This window comes from Ranitomeya variabilis, chromosome 5 (genome assembly GCF_051348905.1).
Source record: "Ranitomeya variabilis isolate aRanVar5 chromosome 5, aRanVar5.hap1, whole genome shotgun sequence".
NCBI classification, from domain to species: domain Eukaryota; kingdom Metazoa; phylum Chordata; class Amphibia; order Anura; family Dendrobatidae; genus Ranitomeya; species Ranitomeya variabilis.
The window spans coordinates 164,763,110-164,781,788 of NC_135236.1; positions in this window are offsets into that span (position 1 = coordinate 164,763,110).

Genomic DNA, 18,679 nt, shown 5'->3' on the forward strand with positions numbered 1-18,679 from the left:
TTTGTGCTGTTTATTCCCAACATAATGGATATATAAACCCCCATTGTCATGGTTTATTCATGGAAACAGTTAAGATAAGTATTAGTGATGAGAGACCATGCTCGGATAAGGTGTTATTGGAGCATGCTCGTGTGCTAACCGAGTGTCTTCGGGGTGCTCGAATAATATGTTCCAGTTAGACAGTTGCAAAACACTAAGGGATTACCTGTTTGTTAGGCAATCACTGCATGTATTGCAGCTATCAAACAGCCGCAAGACATGCATGCACTGGGGATTCGAACATATTATTCGAGCATGCCGAAGAAACTCGGTTAGCACAAGTGCATGCTGGGATAACACCTTACCGAGCTTGTTCACTCATCACTAATAAGTATCAATAAAGAAGTAAATTACCAAGCTTCGTCTCTTTGAATACTCCCCTCATCACCTATTAGTTAGCACCTATTTTGTGCTTATTCTGACCCAAAGTGAAAAGTATGGCACAGTACATCTTTGAGCCTTAGGCTATGTGCACACGTTGCGTATTTGTTTGCAGAAATTTCTGTAAGGTTTCTGCATCTTTTGGCAGAAAAACACAGCTGAAAATACACGCGTATTTATGCGTTTTTGCATGTATTTTTTCATACGTTTTTGTAAATCCATAGAGCTAAATAAAGATATATTATTATACAAAACAGAATTTTCATTTCATTGTTCAACCTCTTCAGCCAGATACAATCATTAATATTAAATAAAAACACACATAGTTACCAGCCTATGCAGGAGCATTAACTTAATTAACCTACATATGCTGTAACAAAACAGCAACTGTCAGAAAACTATGTGAAATGCAATATCTGTTTATTTTTCAAAATATAAAAAAAAAAAAATTGGGTGGACTCCCGCATAATTTTCATAACCAGCAGAGGGAAAACCGATGGCGGTCCTATTCCTATTAGGTATATACTCACCCTCGGACGCGCCCTGCTTCTTTCTGGCAGCCTTCCTTCCTAAGAATGAGCGCGTGAAGGACCTTAGATGACGTCGCGGCTTGTCCATGTGACCGCTCGCGACCAATCACAAGCCGCGACGTCACCGCAGGTCATTCACGCGCTCATTCTTAGGAAGGAAGCCTGCCGGTTAGTACCAGGGTGCGTCCGAGGGTGAGTATATCAATATTTTTTATTTTGATTCTTTATTTTACACATTAATATGGATCCCAGGGCCTGAAGGAGAGTTTCCTCTCCTTCAGACCCTGGGAACCATAGTATCCCATTGCACTGCATTGGGTTTCGTGTTTCGGCCGACCCCCGACCCCGACTTTTTTATAGGATCGGCCGATTTCACTCGACCCGACTTTTGAGAAAGTCGGGTTTCGTGAAACTTGACCCGATCCTATAAAAATAAAAGTCGCTCAACCCTAGTGAGTATATGTTGGTTTATTATTTTTTATTGTTTGCAGGAGACGCGGGCATCAGGGATTAGGCGTTCAGTGAGTATGTATTGTGTATGTGATATAATTATGTAAATGTTTTTGTTTTTTTTACAATTGAATACTGGCGCTGGATGATGAGACTATTCTCCCATCATTGGCTCATGCTGTCTATGTATGTCTGTTATATGTGACAAAAGACATAGCCGGAGTAGTAGTAGTCTTATCAGATGATGCCTGGGTACACACATCGCATGGGTACACACAGACAGACACACTGATAGACACACAGACAGGCACAGACACAAACAAAGACAGACACACACATATTCCTGCCCACACACAGAGACACACACATTCTCCACCCACACACTCTTCCTCCTTCTGACATCATTTCCTTTGACAATTTGCAGCGTTTTTGGCAGCAAATCTGCAAACCTTTTTACACCTGCATTTTTGCTGCAGATTTGTCTTACTCAATTGAAGTCAATTAGTCAAAAACGCTGAAGAAAAGCAAAAAGAATTGACATGCTGCAGAAAATAAAATGCTGCAAATACGAACGGAAATTTACTAATCTTGTGCACAGCACTTCAGGATTGTCATTGCATTACCTTGCATAATTATTCCATTGCATTTTTGGACCATTTACGTGCTGTAGGGATTGTACTCACTCGAGTGTGACAGGAGGAAACAGGGGGCATGTTCCGTTAAAAGTTCATGAGGGTTTATTGCTTCATAAACCCAGAAGCACAAACAAAAAGTAAACAGCCTTCAGATCAGGCAAAAAAAAAAAAGCATAAATGTCCATAGCAGGGTTCTGCTCCGCCAGGCCTGTGGGCACACATGCTGGGGTAATTTCCAGCACTTCGGCTCGGACTGGAGCCACACACAGGAGGCCTTCTCCATCCCAACACACAGACCATGTGCCAAATAACAGCCTACACTATATAGGCTGTAACCACACCCAGAGTTGAGGTATGTGGGTAGCCAGACACACCCATCTCTCATAGCTACTCGCAACCTAAACCCAGATGCACCAAGCGACATCTTAGTGCTTACGTGCACTAAAGAAAATACTTCGGGTTACATCACAGAGAGCAGCCATCTCTGTGACACATACTTCCTATCGATTACTTGGCCATTAGACTCCTTACATACCTCCCCCTCTGCCTAAAGCCATGGGGCTTGGCACTTTTTACTACCAGACAAGGGATTCTTGAGAGGGCATCGGTTATACCATGTAGCTTCCCTGCACTATGTTCCATATGGAAGTTGAAGTCTTGCAGGGCTAAGAACCAGTGGGTGACCCTAGCTTTTTACCCTTTGTTTCCCTCTTCCATCTGAGTGGGGCATGGTCGGATACCAATCTAAATTTACGTCCTACCATATAGTACCATAATGTGTCCACAGCCCTTTATGGCCAAGCACTCTTTCTCTATGAATAATTCCTCTCACATGAGGACAGCTTCCTACTCCGGTAGAGAACAGGGAGCTCCTGCCCGTGTTTCTCTTGGGAAAGGAGTGCTCCTAAACTGACATCTGAGGTGTCTTTTTGGAGTATAAACTCTTTCCTAAAGTCAGGTGCCACCAGAACCGGTTGCTTACATAGAGACCCTTTCATTTTGTGAAAGGCCATCTCTGCCTCTACAGACCATTTAAACATTACTGATTTCGTCCCCTTAATGAGGTCAGTCAGGGGTGCGGCCATCATTGCAAAGTTCAGGATGAACCTCCTGTAGTATCCCATGATTCCCAGGAAGGCTCTAACTTGCTTCTTGGACAGCGGTCTCGGCCATGTTTGAATTGCTTCTACTTTACCGATTTGGGGTTTGATCTTGCCTCAACCCACTACATAACCCAGGTACTTGGCTTCTTTCCCCAAGTCACTTCTTTGGGTCTATTGAAAACCCAGCCTTACTTAGAGCATAAAACACCACTTGGACCTTTTCTAGATAACTCTCCCAGTCCGGGCTAAAGATAAGAATATCATTCAGGTATGCAGTGGCGTATTCCTTATGGGGTGCAAGGATTCTATCCATTGCTCCCTGGAAGGTCGCCGGAGCCCCCTGCAGTCCAAATGGTATCTGGACATACTGGAAGCATCCATCCAGTGTAGGAAACGCAGTCTTCTCCTTGGCTTCCTTCGCCATGGGGATCTGCCAATATCCCTTTGTCAGATCCAAGGTGGTTATGTACCTTGCTGGCCCGAGTCTCTTGATTAGCTCACTGACGCGTGGCATTGGATATGCGTCGAATGTGGAGACCTTATTCAACTTCCCATAGTCATTGCTGAACCTCCATTCCCCATCAGGCTTTGGGACAGGACAATCAGGCTCGACCAACCGCTCTTGGACTTCTCAATGACCTTGCGTTTTAACATGTGCTCCACCTCCTTGTAGATCAATTCTCGATGGGCCTCTGGAATCCGATAAGGTTTCACGTTTACGCGCACATGTGGCTCCGTCAGAACTTTGTGTTCTACGACCTTCATGCACTCCAGCAATTCTGAGAACAGGTCCCTGTTCTTCTGGAATAACTCCCGGCACTGTTGTTTCTGGGCCTATGACAGCATCTCCGCTATGGCAACATCTCAAACCTCGCCTTCTGGGCTGCCCAGCAAGCACAGAGTTTCAACTGGCTCTCTGCCTTTCCATGGCTTGATGAGGTTGACATGGTAGACCTGATATGATTTACATCTTCCTGGTTGATGAATCTTATCATTTACATCCCCAAGCTTCTCCACCACCTCATACGGTCCTTGCCATTTGGCCAAGAACTTGCTCTCCACCGTAGGAATTAGCACGAGAACTCGGTCTCCTGGATGGAATTGCCTCACTCTGGCTCACCAGTTGTAGACCCTGGCCTGAGCTTCTTGTGCCTGGAGGAAGTGTTCTTTCACGATGGGCATCACCATTGCAATCCTTTTCTGCATCAGCGCCATGTGCTCAATGACGCATCTGTGGGGTGTGACTTTGGCTTCACAGGTCTCCTTGGCTATATCCAGCAGACCTCGCGGATGTCAGTCATACTAAAGTCCGAAGGTTGAGAACCCCATAAAGGCCTGTGGAACCTCACTCACAGATGGAGTACAGCAGATATGGTAAGAGACAGTCCCAGTCTCTACCGTCTTTCTCTATGGCTTTCCGCAGCATGCTCTTCAGTGTTTTATTAAATCTCTCCAGAAGGCCATCTGTCTGAGGATGGTACACTGAAGTCTTCAACTGGGAGATTTGCAGAACCTTGCATAACTCCCTCATCACCTTACTCATAAACGGTATTCCCTGGTCTGTCAGGATCTCCTTCGGTAAACCTGTCTGGGAAAATACATGGACCAATTCGCGGGCTATACTCTTCGCGGAGAAGTTTCTCAGGGGAATTGCCTCAGAATAGCATGTGGCATAGTCCAGGATGACCAATATATACTGATGCCCACTAGCTGATTTAACCAGGGGACAAACCAAGTCCATATCAATTCCCTTGAATGGCACTTCAATAATGGGCAATGGCATGAGGGGACTCTAAAAATGAGAGGTAGGGGCAGTTAACTGACATGTGGGACAGGACCTGCAATAATTTAATATTTCCCAGTGACACCCAGGCCAATAGAACCTCTGCACAATCTGTTCCTACGTTTTTTCCACTCCCAGATGTCCCTCCAAAATGTGTGAATGGTCCATGTCCAACACCTTCAGTCTATAGGGCCCCAGCACTATTAACTGCTCCACCAACTCCTCCATTATTTTCTTGACCCGGCACAACTCCCCAATCATCATAAAATAGGGAAACCTTGTGACAGCACCCACTCCTGTGCAACCCTATTAATGACAGTGACATTGTTGAAGGCTTCTTTCAGAGTTGGGTCCCTATGTTGTGCAGTCCCTACATTTTCACTCGTCACCCCTAACACCGGAATGTCAGACACTGTCAGTGTCCCAGACATGCCCGCCTGTCCTGCCAGAGTGCCAGCCGTACCCGCCTGCCTGCCAGTGTCTCTACCGCACCTGTCCGCCTGCCAGTCTCACAGCTGTGCCTGCCTGCCTGTGTTCTGTCCCCCGGTGGGAAGCAGGGGACCCCATCATCTCGAATCTGCTGGCCTTCCTGGTGGCCTTCTGTAAGTCCTAGTACAGCAAGTAAGTGCCTAGTACAGCATCTCCTGAAAAGTCTTCCCCTCCAAGCTCACAGAGACAGTCCAGATGAAAGAAACCTGTGGGTAAACCATCACTTCCGTCCATGTCTGTCCAAGGCTCACCTGTTCCACACCCTGCCAAAGCAGCCACCCGAGCAAGATCCAAGAGGTCTGATAAGAGGGGGCTGGCAAACCTGCAACCTGAATCTAGTGCTGAGATTGAAATATGGTATTGCTGTGGTTGAAAGTAACATCCGGACGGACTCTGCCTTGTGAAGCCTGTACTCCAAAACCCTGGGCCAGTAGGAGAGGCTGCCCTTGGCGAGAGTACTTGATCTCCATCAAAGTCAATGACTGTTTCTATGCCTTCTGGGAGCTTTGGTGTGTTTAAGTCACCAGTCATACGGAGTCGGTGTGTGATCTCCATCCTACAGCTCCAGAACCTGGTGAGGGCGTTGTCCGGTGATGGCCGAGCACTACTTAAAAGCAGTTTAGTCCTGCAAGGAAAACTACAGCTCCAAGTCGGAGCATTATACTCAAAGAAGTTTGTCTTCCATATGCTGTCTGATATGCCCATGGGTCATCCTGAGCCAAAGACTCTATCACCCATTCTGGTCTGGAGACCCAGCAAGGTGCTTCGCCTGAATCTACTAAGTCTGGTTCCCATGCGTCAAAAACAGTCAGCAGTGTCATCTTCTTCTTCAGCTGGTCTGCTTCTGCTAGTCGTCGAGTCAAGGTGTGATGATGTCTCCAAAGTTGGGGAAGTGGTGACGATCTCTCCACACATCTCCAACGACTATACCAGTAATCTGTTCCCAGGAACATCCCTGCCTCTTGGACGTTTTCTTCTGGATAACAGGCAGAAGATGGTTCCTATGTGGGTACCTTCAGCTTCCTTATGGCCTGTTGATGAAACAGAAATTTACTCATCTCAGCTTCCCTCTGACCCGGTGGAGGTGACCTTCTTTTCACTCATCTCCAATGACTTTACCTGTGACCACTGACCAGTACCCAGGAACATCTCTGTCAATTAGAAATTTTTCTCTGGATATCGGGCAAAGGATGGATCCTGTGCATGTGTCCTCAACTTCCGTGTGGCTGGCTGGTAAAAATACCAAGACAAAAATGTTCTTGTCTCGGCTCTCCCCTGATTTGGAGGAGGAAGTCTAGTTTTCTCGGAACTACAGGCAGAAGTTGTACCCGGTGAGAGTGTTTTCAGTTTCCAGTTGGCCAGTTGATGCAAATGTCAAGAAGGAAGCTTTCAAGTCCCTGCTTTCAATCTACCATGAGGAAGAGACCCAGGTCATTGTGGAAACTAACCCAATCGGGCACAAAGAGACTTGGCATTCTGAGATTCCTGGTGACCCGCCTGCCTTATTCTACCCTGAACATGTCATGGCTTGTCTGTGTGTGGACCTATTCTCCTTCTGCAAATCATCCTGGCCGGCTTGAAGAAGAGGGGCTGTAAAGGGGGGGTACTGTAACAACCCTGCCGGCATCACTGCATGGCCTCCCATCCCCCACCTACCTTACACATTTACTTACTCTCTGCTTCGGGCCATGCTGTGTGTTTCATGCCTCCTGCCTGCTCTGTGCATGCTTCCTGGCTGTGTGCATAGGGGGGCGGCATCTTCAACTCCTGATTCTTATTGAGACTGTGTGCACCTTCCTAAGGTGTCCCCTGCCAATTGCCATGAGGCCTCATGTACTTAAGGCGTCCCTACCCATTGGAGGACACCTGTGCAACTTACTTCCTCAGTCAGTGTCTCACTGCTGAGGTGAAAGGTCCCGTTTCTGTTACTTCTATGTCTGCCACCCAGTGGGGCGTCGTACCCTGGTCTGTACTTATGATTCTATTACTACTGTGTCTGACACCCAGTGGGGCATTGTACCCTGGCCTGTACCTGTCTGGTTACTCCTGTGTCTGCCACTGAGTGGGACATCGTACCCTGGCCTGTACCTGTCTTCGGTTACACCTGTGTCTGCCACCCAGTGGGGTATGGTACCCTGGCTTGTACCTTTGTTCTCCATTACACCTGTGTCTGCCACCCAGTGGGTCATCGTACCCTGGCCAGTGTCCTTGTTTCTGTGCCTTGTCCTGTTCCTGATCGTTTCTGCCTAGTCCTATTCCTGTGTCTGTTTGTATCCCTGTCTTGGCTTCCTTTCTCTGCTGTTCGTACCTCTGTGTTCTCTTTCTCTGCTCTGCTCACCACAACCGGTGGCTCTGCGCCTCTCTGCTCTGTTCGCAACCTCATGCAGCTCTTTGATCTTGCTCTGCTCTTTGCTCCGTACCCTCTAGCTTTGGTCTGCTCTTGACTCCGCACTCTGTGGCTTTGCTCTGCTCTCGGCTCTGCACTCTGTGGCCTTGCTCTGCTCTTGGCTCTTCACTCTGTGGCTTTGCTCTGCTCTCGGCTCTGCACTCTGTGGCTTTGCTTTCGGCTCTGCACTCTGTGGCTTTGCTCTGCTCTCGGCTCTACACTCTGCGGCTTTGCTCTCGGCTCTGCACTCTGCGGCTCCGCTCTGCAGGTGCTCTGCAGCTCCGCTCTGCTCTCACTCTGTGGCTCCGCTCTCTGCTCTTGCTCTGCTCTCGCTTTGCGGCTCTGCTTCTTGCGGTTCTACCCTGCTCCACTCCTTGCAGTTCTACCCTGCTCCGCTCCTTGCAGTTCTACCCTGCTCCTCTCCTACGTCTCTGCTCTTGGCTCCGCCTCCAATATTTCTGCTCAAAGCCCCGCTTCCTGTGGTTCTGCTTTGCATCCGCTCTTGCGGTCTTGCTCCACCTCCGTTCTGCAACTATCTGAACAGATCCCTATCTGTTCTCAAATACCCTCCTGTCTGAACAGGTTCCTACCTGTATCCACATACCTGTCTGTATACTGGTTGCTACCGGCCATGCCTGCCTGTCCTGCCAGAGTGCCAGCCATGCCTGTCTGCCTACCAGTGTCCCAGCCCTGCCGCCTGTCTGCCAGAGTGCCAGCCGTGCCCACCTGCCTGCCAGTGTCTCTGCCGTACCCGTCCACCTGCCAGTGTGACAGCCGTGCCTGCCTGCCTGTGTTCCATCCCCCGGTGGGATCAGCAGCCACAGCCAGACACCACCCTGGAGTGTTACCTGGTAGCTTCCTGCTGCACAGGCCTGACCTCACTATCAGAGGCTCCAGCGAACACCTAGGAAGCTATTTAGTCACGCCCCTTCCAGGGTAGTCTGGTTTGTGGCACAGTGGGGCCACACCCCTGCACGCCCGCGCCAACAGGTGGTACATTATACTACTATGGGGTTGCATTATTCTACTATGGGGCAGTGCATTTTACCACTATGGGGGTGCATTATAGTACTATGGGGCTACATTATACTGGTATGGGGTGCATTACACTAGAATGGAGCTGCATTATATTATAATATTATACTATAATGTACCCCCAGTCATATACTACTGCATTGTACTATATGACTGGGGGTACATTATACTACTATGGGGGTGCATTATACTATATATGACTATGGGGTGCATTATACCACCATGGGGTTGCCTTATACCACTATGGGGCTACATTATACTGGTATGGGGTGCATTACACTAGAATGGAGCTGCATTATATTATAATATTATACTATAATGTACCCCCAGTCATATACTACTGCATTGTACTATATAACTGGGGGTACATTATACTACTATGGGGGTGCATTATACTATATATGACTATGGGGTGCATTATACTACTATGGGGGTGCATTATACTGCTATATATATGAATATATTGTATATTATACTATTATGGATGATTATGGGAGCAATATGGAGAGACATGGGGAAATATGGAGAGACATGAGGCAGAATGGGGGACACGTGGGGTCCAGAATGTGGGATGTTATTACTGTAAGGGCTAATTAAAGGATATTATTTTTGAGGATACTGTTGTCAGTGTGGGGGAGGCGAGGTCCTGTTACTGTGCAGGGCGACACGGTCACTTTTTTTCTTCATCTGTGATAGTGTAGAGGTTAGGGAAAAATTGGGAATGTGCTCTAGATAACTGTGTATTTTCTGCAGAGACGAGTCCTGTTTGGAAAAAGTGATATCAGTGTGCTGTGGATGAAGATGAAAAGTGGAGATGAAGGATTTCAATTAGAGACGTCACCGGTGAGTCAGTGTGTCACCTGTACACTGACACTACACACTGTATACTATATACAGAGTTCCCGTGTATAATGTCACTGGTGATCACTGTATATTACCTGTACACTGACACTACAGTATATACAGAGCGCTTGTGTATAATGTCACCGTTGATCACTGTATTATCTGTGCAGTGACACTATATACAGAGCTCCTGTGTATAATGTCACTGGTGATCACTGTATATTACCTGTACACTGACACTTCAGTATATACGTAGCGCTTGTGTATAATGTATTTATCACTGTATTATCTGTGCAGTGACACTATATACAGAGCTCCTGTGTATAATGTTACTGGTGATCACTATATTACCTGTAAACTATACACTATATGCAGAGCTTCTGTGTATAATGTCACCGGTGATGACTGTATTACTTGTACACTGACACTATACACCAGTGTTCCCCAACTCCGGTCCTCAAGAGCCACCAACAGGTCATGTTTTCAGGATTTTCTTAGTATTGCACAGGTGACTGAATTATTGCCTGTCCAGGTGATGCAATTATCACCTGGGCAATACTAAGGAAATCCTGAAAACATGACCAGTTAGTGGTTTTTGAGGACCGGAGTTGAGGAACACTGCTATACACTGTGTATTATATACAAAGCTCATGTGTAAAATGGTACTTATGGTAAAATTAGTATTTTTTTTATTAATGACCAGTATTGTAGTATTCGGTCACTATGTAGTTGTAATATGTGGTCAGACCATGGTGTGGCTGTATTTGTGCCTTGTATGTGGTATTATTTGGTCACTATGTAGGGGTTAATATGTGGTCTGGTCATGGTGTGACGATATTTGTCCCTTGTATGTGGTGATATTGTTCATTTTAAAAATTGTATGTAACACATTAAAAAAACATAAATAAACATATACATAAAAAGATTATTGGATATTTTAACAAATATTTAATAGGTTAGAGTAGAGTAGGGCCCGGCCAAAATAATCTACCTAGTCGTGGTGGTGGCTTAAAAAAAATCTTTTAGCAAAAACAAAAGCTGATGGCTATATTTGTGATTGGTGAGGGCATGGTGCAGATGTGGAGTTTTTCTATGAGTGGGCGGTGGGACTGTAGAAGGTTGGAGGCAGAGCTAGGGTGGAGCCTGGGTGGCATCTAAAGGGTCCCCAAAAATGTAGCCACTATGGGGCCCCGAAATTCCTGATGGCAGCCCTGCAGCCTCATCCTGCAGTACATACATCCTGCCCTCTATATTCAGCCACATCCTGCAGTTCATCACTCCTGTCATGCTACTTGCATACACCCGCAAGGCTTCACTTTAATCTTGGAGGCCTCTTCGCCTTCCAAGTCATAACTCCTCACAACCTTAAACTGCAAACCATCTCAGAAGAAACGGTGCCCCTGGAACAATGATGTCCTGTATTCATTGTCATGTTATTCCACAGTGCTTTCCAGACATCACCATCACTGTCCCCAGTGAGGCTCACAATTTGAATTTCTTACCGGTATGTCTTTGGAGTGTGGGAGAAAACTGGAGTACAGAGAAAAAACCCACACAAACATAGAGATAACATACAAACTCCTTGCAGATGTTGACCTTGGTGGGAATTGAACCTAGGACCTCCAGAGCTACAAGTGGAAAACACTGAGCCAGTGTGCTGCCCATCACATATCCTATGTGTCCCTGCCAGTTTGCCTGACGCCCTGCTCTACCATAGGGTTTACCTGTATTGGTGTACTATGTATGCTCATATATTAAAGAGTGGAGGTCATCCACAGATCAGGGAGGACCGCACAATGTAAGTAGACCCAGTGCTACTTACCCACCTGTCCTTAAAATTTAGCATGGAAGAAAATAACTTTACTCAGCACTTCTATGGTCTATTCACATTATCATAACACTCTACACTTAGAACTCTGTTGGAAGATTCCAGTTGAATAGCCTGAAATTGTTTTTAGACATACCCTGACATATCAATTTATTTGATGGAATCTGGACTGTATTTGGCCTTCTTAGAGCAAGAGGTCAAAACTCAAACTTCTATAAAGAAGGTTATACTGAGTCTAAAGTTTCATCGTTTAGACTCTATTTGCTTTATTAAAGTTAACTAAAGTGAGTTCAACGAGGGGCACAACTGAATACTGTTTTAAGTGATTTAACCATAATCCTCTGAGTAAATGCTAAAAATACAGAATGATCATAATGTGAATGAGCCCTTATGGTCAGTGGCATTCTCTCTCTCCTGCTCTTTCTCTTCTCTTCCCCTTTTACAATCAATTACACATTTTCCAGTATTGAGATTTGCACAAATGTATTCACCACAAATCAAATTTTTTGGCGAAAATTCTGAAAAGTTGGCAAATTTGAATTCAAATAGATCTGCTCATTTCTATTGACTATTGCGATAAGAAAGTATTCTCTCCTGGGCAGGCAGAGAAGCTGTATAGTACAGGAGACTGATGATAAAAGGTCAATACTATTGGTATTTGGGTGGAAAGTACAAGGGTCTCATATTCAGCAGGGTAGACTAGAAAAATGTCTTCCTGATGACCTGTAACCTTTTGGTCTGTTCGACTGAGACTGTAGTAGCGAATAGTTAATATCAATACAATAAAATAAATCAATGTGCTCAGCTGATTGAACTATAATATGAATATATTTAATTAAGAAGGTGAAAATTCAGTCATAAAAATACATTTTTGATAGAGATTATGTAGGCTGAAGAAGTGGGAAAGATTAATCACAGTATAACTATAGAGAATAGGCAATTATATACCCCCTGAGGCTATTCATTCTCAAGGGAAACGCTCTGCCTCCAAAGCTCAGTTCACCAAATTCTAATCAGATGGTGTGACGAGCATTGGTTGAGCAGATCAGATATTGTTCTCTGGTGTTCAAGCCATTTCCAAGCCGCAAGTGACAGCACAACAACCCTTATGTCTAGCCAGAGGTTGCTGCAGCAGCATGTCTGACTACCCATGGCAAGGCAGCCTGACAAGCGGGTGATATAGTCCTATTAACTTTCAGCAAAAAATTGAGGCAGACACCATGTGAATCTCCTGAGATCTGAGGGAAACATCAATCGGAAATGGTCAAACAAAATTGGATGCAATTTACACACAGTTGAAGAATGCATAACTAAGAATTTGATGAATCTTGGATGAGGACTGCATCATTTACTCCATTTCTGATTTAGGGGAAACTATAAAAATGCAACAGATAAATGGCATATAAAAACCTGCTGCTGTTAGATATAGTTAAAGACACTGCAGTACATACAAATGTTTCATCCAGTGCATGGTTTTACAAACAATATACCAATTATATGCCATGCTGTCTACTTAAATGTTATTTGCCCTGAATCCACAGGCGCTTGTGCCAGTAATAGAGCTTGATTTGCCACAGCCTTAGCACAGTTGATATTTCAGCATCTTTATGTAAAGGGAAGTCTGGTGACCTCTTGTACTAAAGCTGTTATTTCTTCTTTCTAGTCTTTTACTGCAAGTTACAATAAGCTATGAAATATTAAAATGCTAAGAAAGCTGAGATATTTGCACAAATCAATTCTTCATTGGAAACATGCATACATTTGATATCTTGATGGATGTTGCTCTCGCCATGTAGTGTGTTTTACAAGGGACATAAGGACACAATAATTGGATTGTTGCCCCAGGCTCACTGACATCTTAAAGCAGCCTTGATGTTGAGGTCTTTTATTCTTGCCTTTTCTAGCTCTGGTTATTTGTCATAGGAAATCTGTAACATGAAATTTCTATCTCTAAGGTCGGATAACACTATTAGCCTGCAGATATAGGGTTAATCTGTGGGTTAATAGTGTTAGGAAGGTGCCCAGCTGCCTTATTGAAACTGAAGAAAATGAACTTTATTTAGCCCTTAGATGCCAGCTTTCAGTCACTGAAAGTGATGCCTGTAAACACCCCTTGGCATTATGATTGACAGCTGGTTCTGTACTGATTGGTAATGTACTGTACCGGCTGTCAGTCAAAGTGCTGAGGCATGCCCAAAGCCTCTGTTCACAGTGCTGTTAGCAGTTACTGTAGCCTCATTGATATGTCTGTATGACTGAAATCTGGTGGCTTCTGGAAGAAATTAAGTTAATTTTCTTCTAGGTTTCTTAATTTCAGTGGTTTGGCATCTTCCTAATGTGATTAACCTGCAAATTAACCCTGTATCTGCAGGTTAATAGGTTTATCCAACCTGACAGGTTCCCTTTAAAGTATAGCTGTAATTTTAAAGAAATTGCAGCAGAATGTCTGATTCTGCCTCTTGCTCCTCCCCATCATAGAATCTTAAAAGCAGCAACTCTCGTCTCCTTTCTCAGTAATGTGAAAAACTGTATTCAATGCAGACAGAGTTTAAAATGTGTGGTCATTGTACTACAACCCAATTCTCCATAAAACAGTGCATTTAAAGCTAACATTATAGATAGAGATTGATTTGAAACAAATTTAATTTGCCTAAGAGTTTATAAAAAAATTCAGATTTGGAAAACCCCACTATTTTGAAATTCAATTCACTCTTATTAAGCAATATGGTTCCCAGCTTTAAGGTCTGGAAGGGGTAAAACAATAAAATAAATTATTCTCACCCCATCAGGCCTTTCACTGACTCTATTCCTCTCTGAGGTGCTATTGCAGTGAAAAAGTGAGATCTTGATCTTTCCAGTAATCCGCCTACAAATTTAGGCTGTTACCAAAAGGTAATAGTCCTAATGATATTACTGTTTGGTAACAACTAGAGATGGGGCAAACCTGAATGTGGAGACACGGGGGGGTCGGCAGGCGCCCAGGTCTGCTAGCCAAAACCGCATTGACCAGGGTTTGTCAAACCAAATGCAAGCTCTCCTTTTAAAGTGGGCATAACGCTACTCAGACAACACAGGGTGAGGGTAAAACAGTGTGGCAATGCTTTATTGAACTACAAAACAGGCAAATAATACCTAGAACAGTCCAAGCAAAATACCCCAAGGTGGTGCACATTACAGAGTTTCACCCTTCTGCTGACTCACCGGGAAAATAGCAGCTGTTACTTTAGAGCTTCCAGGGTCGACTACCTCAGCTATGGCCCACACACAGAGAGGAGGTAGTGACAAGCTTAGGATGATGACAGTTCATTGAGGTACAAAGTCAATTGACCCAAGGGTCACAACCTGGCTTCTCTGAACATCTCCATGGAGCCAGGCAACTGGCAGATCCCAATCTTGGCATTCTTCAAACAAATCCATGGTTCAGCGATGGTCAATGGAGCAGATCTGTATTCTTCCAACCAGGACAAAGGTACACTAAGTTGTTTCCTGTAGAAAGATAGATCTGTGTCCCTCGTGATGGGGCATGATATATTGGCAGCAGTCCTGTAGGGTCCCCTGGATGTTGGGATGTCTTGGCAGAATCTTGGCTGTCTCTCTCTGTCTTTCTGTCTGTGTCTCTCAGAGGCATATCACCACTTTTTATGTTTAATCAGTGTCCTCAAGTTCAGCATCACAGATAAGGGGAAGAATGGTGAAGACCAAGTCGCCTTGTTTGATTATGTATTGCATTTGCATAGATTTTTCTCCTCTTCTATTTTTGAAAACCAGAGCAGGCAAAACTGACAGCTACAGTCTGCAAAATTCAGCTGATCTTTATCATGGCAGGTTATCAAGAATAGAGATGTCACATGCTGTTTTTTAATATTATTTAAGTAATTAATTTAAAAAAATGGCATGGGGTCCCCCCCTATTTTTGACAACAAGCCAAGCTAAAGGAAACAGCTGGGGGCTAGTATTCTCACACTGGTAAGGGGCCATGAATACTGGCCCCCACAGCCTAAAAATAGCTGCCCATAGCTGCCTCTGAAAAGGTGTATCTATTAGATGCCCCAATTATGGCACTTTTCCCAGCACTTCCCATTTGCCCTGGTGTGGTCGCAAGTGTGGTAATAGTTGTTGGGTTGATGTCAGCTCTTTATTGGCTGCTGACATCAAGCAAACAGGTAATAGTAATGGAGAGACATCTATAAGACGCCCCCATTAATAACCTCATAGTTAGACTGTAAAAAAGACACAGCCAGAATAAACTCCTTTAATTGAAATAATGACACAGACTCCTTTACTTGAAATACAAATTAAAAACATACTTATACTCACTTTACACCTAATCCATTGATGCCCATGTCCCCTGTAAAAGACAGAAAATAATAAACAACCATAATATTCACCTTTATGCCTAATCCACCGATGCCCATGTCCCCTAGAAAAGTAGAAAAATGATAAACAATGGTATTTCTCACGTGTCCAATGAGAAGATAACACTGCGCAAGAAATTTCAGGGAAGTTCTTGTCCCCTGAGAAAGTTTGATTGTGTCTTATAGATTTTGATATGCTGAACACGAACATGTGCTCCAAAAGTCTGTATCACATAAGGTTTTTAAAAACCTTACGCGATACAGACTTTTAAAGAACATATTCGTGTTCAGCATATCAAAATCTTTAACCCCTTCCCGACCTTTGACGCCACGTAGGCGTCATGAAAGTCGGTGCCAATCCGACCTGTGACGCCTATGTGGCGTCATGGAAAGATCGCGTCCCTGCAGATCGGGTGAAAGGGTTAACTCCATTTTCACCCAATCTGCAGAGACAGGGGGAGTGGTACTTCAGCCCAGGGGGGGTGGCTTCACCCCCCCGTGGCTACGATCGCTCTGATTGGCTGTTGAAAGTGAAACAGCCAATCAGAGCGATTTGTAATATTTCACCTATGAAAATGGTGAAATATTACAATCCAGCCATGGCCGATGCTGCAATAGCATCTGCCATGGCTGGAGACCCCGATCTGCCCCCCCCACCACCACCGATCGCCCCCCCAGTCGTCCTTTCTGCCCCGATCTCCTGTCCGCTCCCCTCCTCCCTCCTGTCTGCTCCCCCGGTCCTCTTGTCCGCTCCCCCGATCCCCCCCCGTGTTCCGATCCCACCCCCCCATACTTACCTAGCTTCGATGTCCCTCCCGGTGTCCGGCCGTCTTCTCCATGGGCGCCGCCATCTTGGAAAATGGCGGGCGCATGCGCAATGCGCCCGCCGAATCTGCCAGCCAGCAGATTCATTACAAGTACATTTTGATCGCTGTGGTAGGTTCTATGGCAGCGATCAAAATAAAAAAAATAATAAATAAACCCCCCCCCTTTATCACCCCCATAGGTAGGGACAATAATAAAATAAAGAAAATATTTTTTTTTCTTTTTCCACTAGGGTTAGGGTTAGAACTAGGGGTAGGGTTAGGGGTAGGGTTAGGGTTACGGGTAGGGTTAGGGTTAGGGGTAGGGTTATGGCATGTGCACACAGTGCGGATTGGCCGCGGATCCGCAGCGGATTGGCAGCGGATCCGCAGCGGATTGGCCGCGGATCCGCAGCGGATTGGCCGCGGATCCGCAGCGGATTGGCCGCTGCGAATTCGAAGCAGTTTTCCATCAGGTTTACAGTACCATGTACACCTATGGAAAACCAAATCCGCTGTGCCCATGGTGCGGAAAATTCCGTGCAGAAACGCTGCGTTGTATTTTCCACAGCATGTCAATTCTTTGTGCAGATTCTGCAGCGTTTTACACCTGTTCCTCAATAGGAATCCGCAGGTGAAATCCGCACAAAAAAACACTGGAAATCTGCTGTAAATCCGCAGGTAAAAGGCACTGCGTTTTACCTGCGGATTTACAGCAGATTTCCAGTGTTTTTTTCAAAAATCGTGCGGAAAAATCTCACACGAATCCGCAACGTGGGCACATAGCCTTAGGGTTAGGGTTGGAATTAGAGTTAGGGTTGGAATTAGGGCTAGGGTTTGAAATAGGGTTAAGATTAGGCTTGTGGTTAGGGTTATGGATAGGGTTAGGGGTGTGTTGGGGTTACAGTTGTGGTTAGGGTTGGGATTAGGGTTACGGTTGGGATTAGGGTTAGGATTAGGGTTAGGGTTGGAATTAGGGTTACGGGTGTGTTGCGGTTAGGGTTGTGGTTAGGGGTCTGTTGGGGTTAGGGTTGTGATTAGGGTTATGGTGTCTGGTGGTCAAAAATAATAATAATTAATCATTTTAAAAAATGCCGTGGGACCCATCTATTCTTGATAATCAGCCATGATAAAGCTGACAGCTGAGGGTTGCAGCCCGCAGCTGTCAGTTTTGCCTGTACTGGTTATCAAAAATAGAAGAGACCCCACATTTTTTTGAATTTATTTATTGAGCTGGTTGATGAATACTCCCATCTGCGGTGACTGCTCTCGCTGTTTTCAGTGGTCATTGATGTAGGCTAATGGGAGTAATACTCTCTCAGCAGCTGAAGTCTGTTACCTCCGGTCATAGAATGCTGCTTCCTTCTCCACCTAGAAAAGACATTTCTTAAAGGGAACCTGTCACCCCATTTTTTCCGTCTGAGATAAAAATACTGTTAAATAGGGCCTGAGACATTTTCCTGAAGCAGAGTTCGCATCTCGGCTTCAGGAAAATGGCCACCGCGATCTCCATCTGCGCACACGCGGCATCCCGCGGCCATTTTCCTGAAGCCGCGGCCAGCAGAGCGCCGCTTCTGCGCACGCGCGGCCAAAGGAAGATGGCCGCCCCCACAGATCACCAATGAAATAGTGCACATTGCGCTCTTTTCACTCCCCTGTGCAGCGGATTCGGGACCTTGGGCATGCGCACACCACTACGCCACCAACGGAAAACTAAGCAAGATCTGGGGGAAGACACCACACCCTTTTGACCAGACCAGCCTTATTGACAAGCGAAAACGACTACTTTGGTAACGTATTTCGGCAGCATAGGTGGGGAATTGGGGTCCACAAAATACACTATTGTAATGCTCAGCTCAGGCCCTATTTAACAGTATTTTTATCTCAGACGGAAAAAACGGGGTGACAGATTCCCTTTAATCTCCCCTCCTTTCCTGAATATGTCATCCACTGTGAAAAAGCAGCTCAAGGCCATCTTGTTCAGAGGAGAAGAACTGCAGGTCCAGTGTGAGTGGAAAG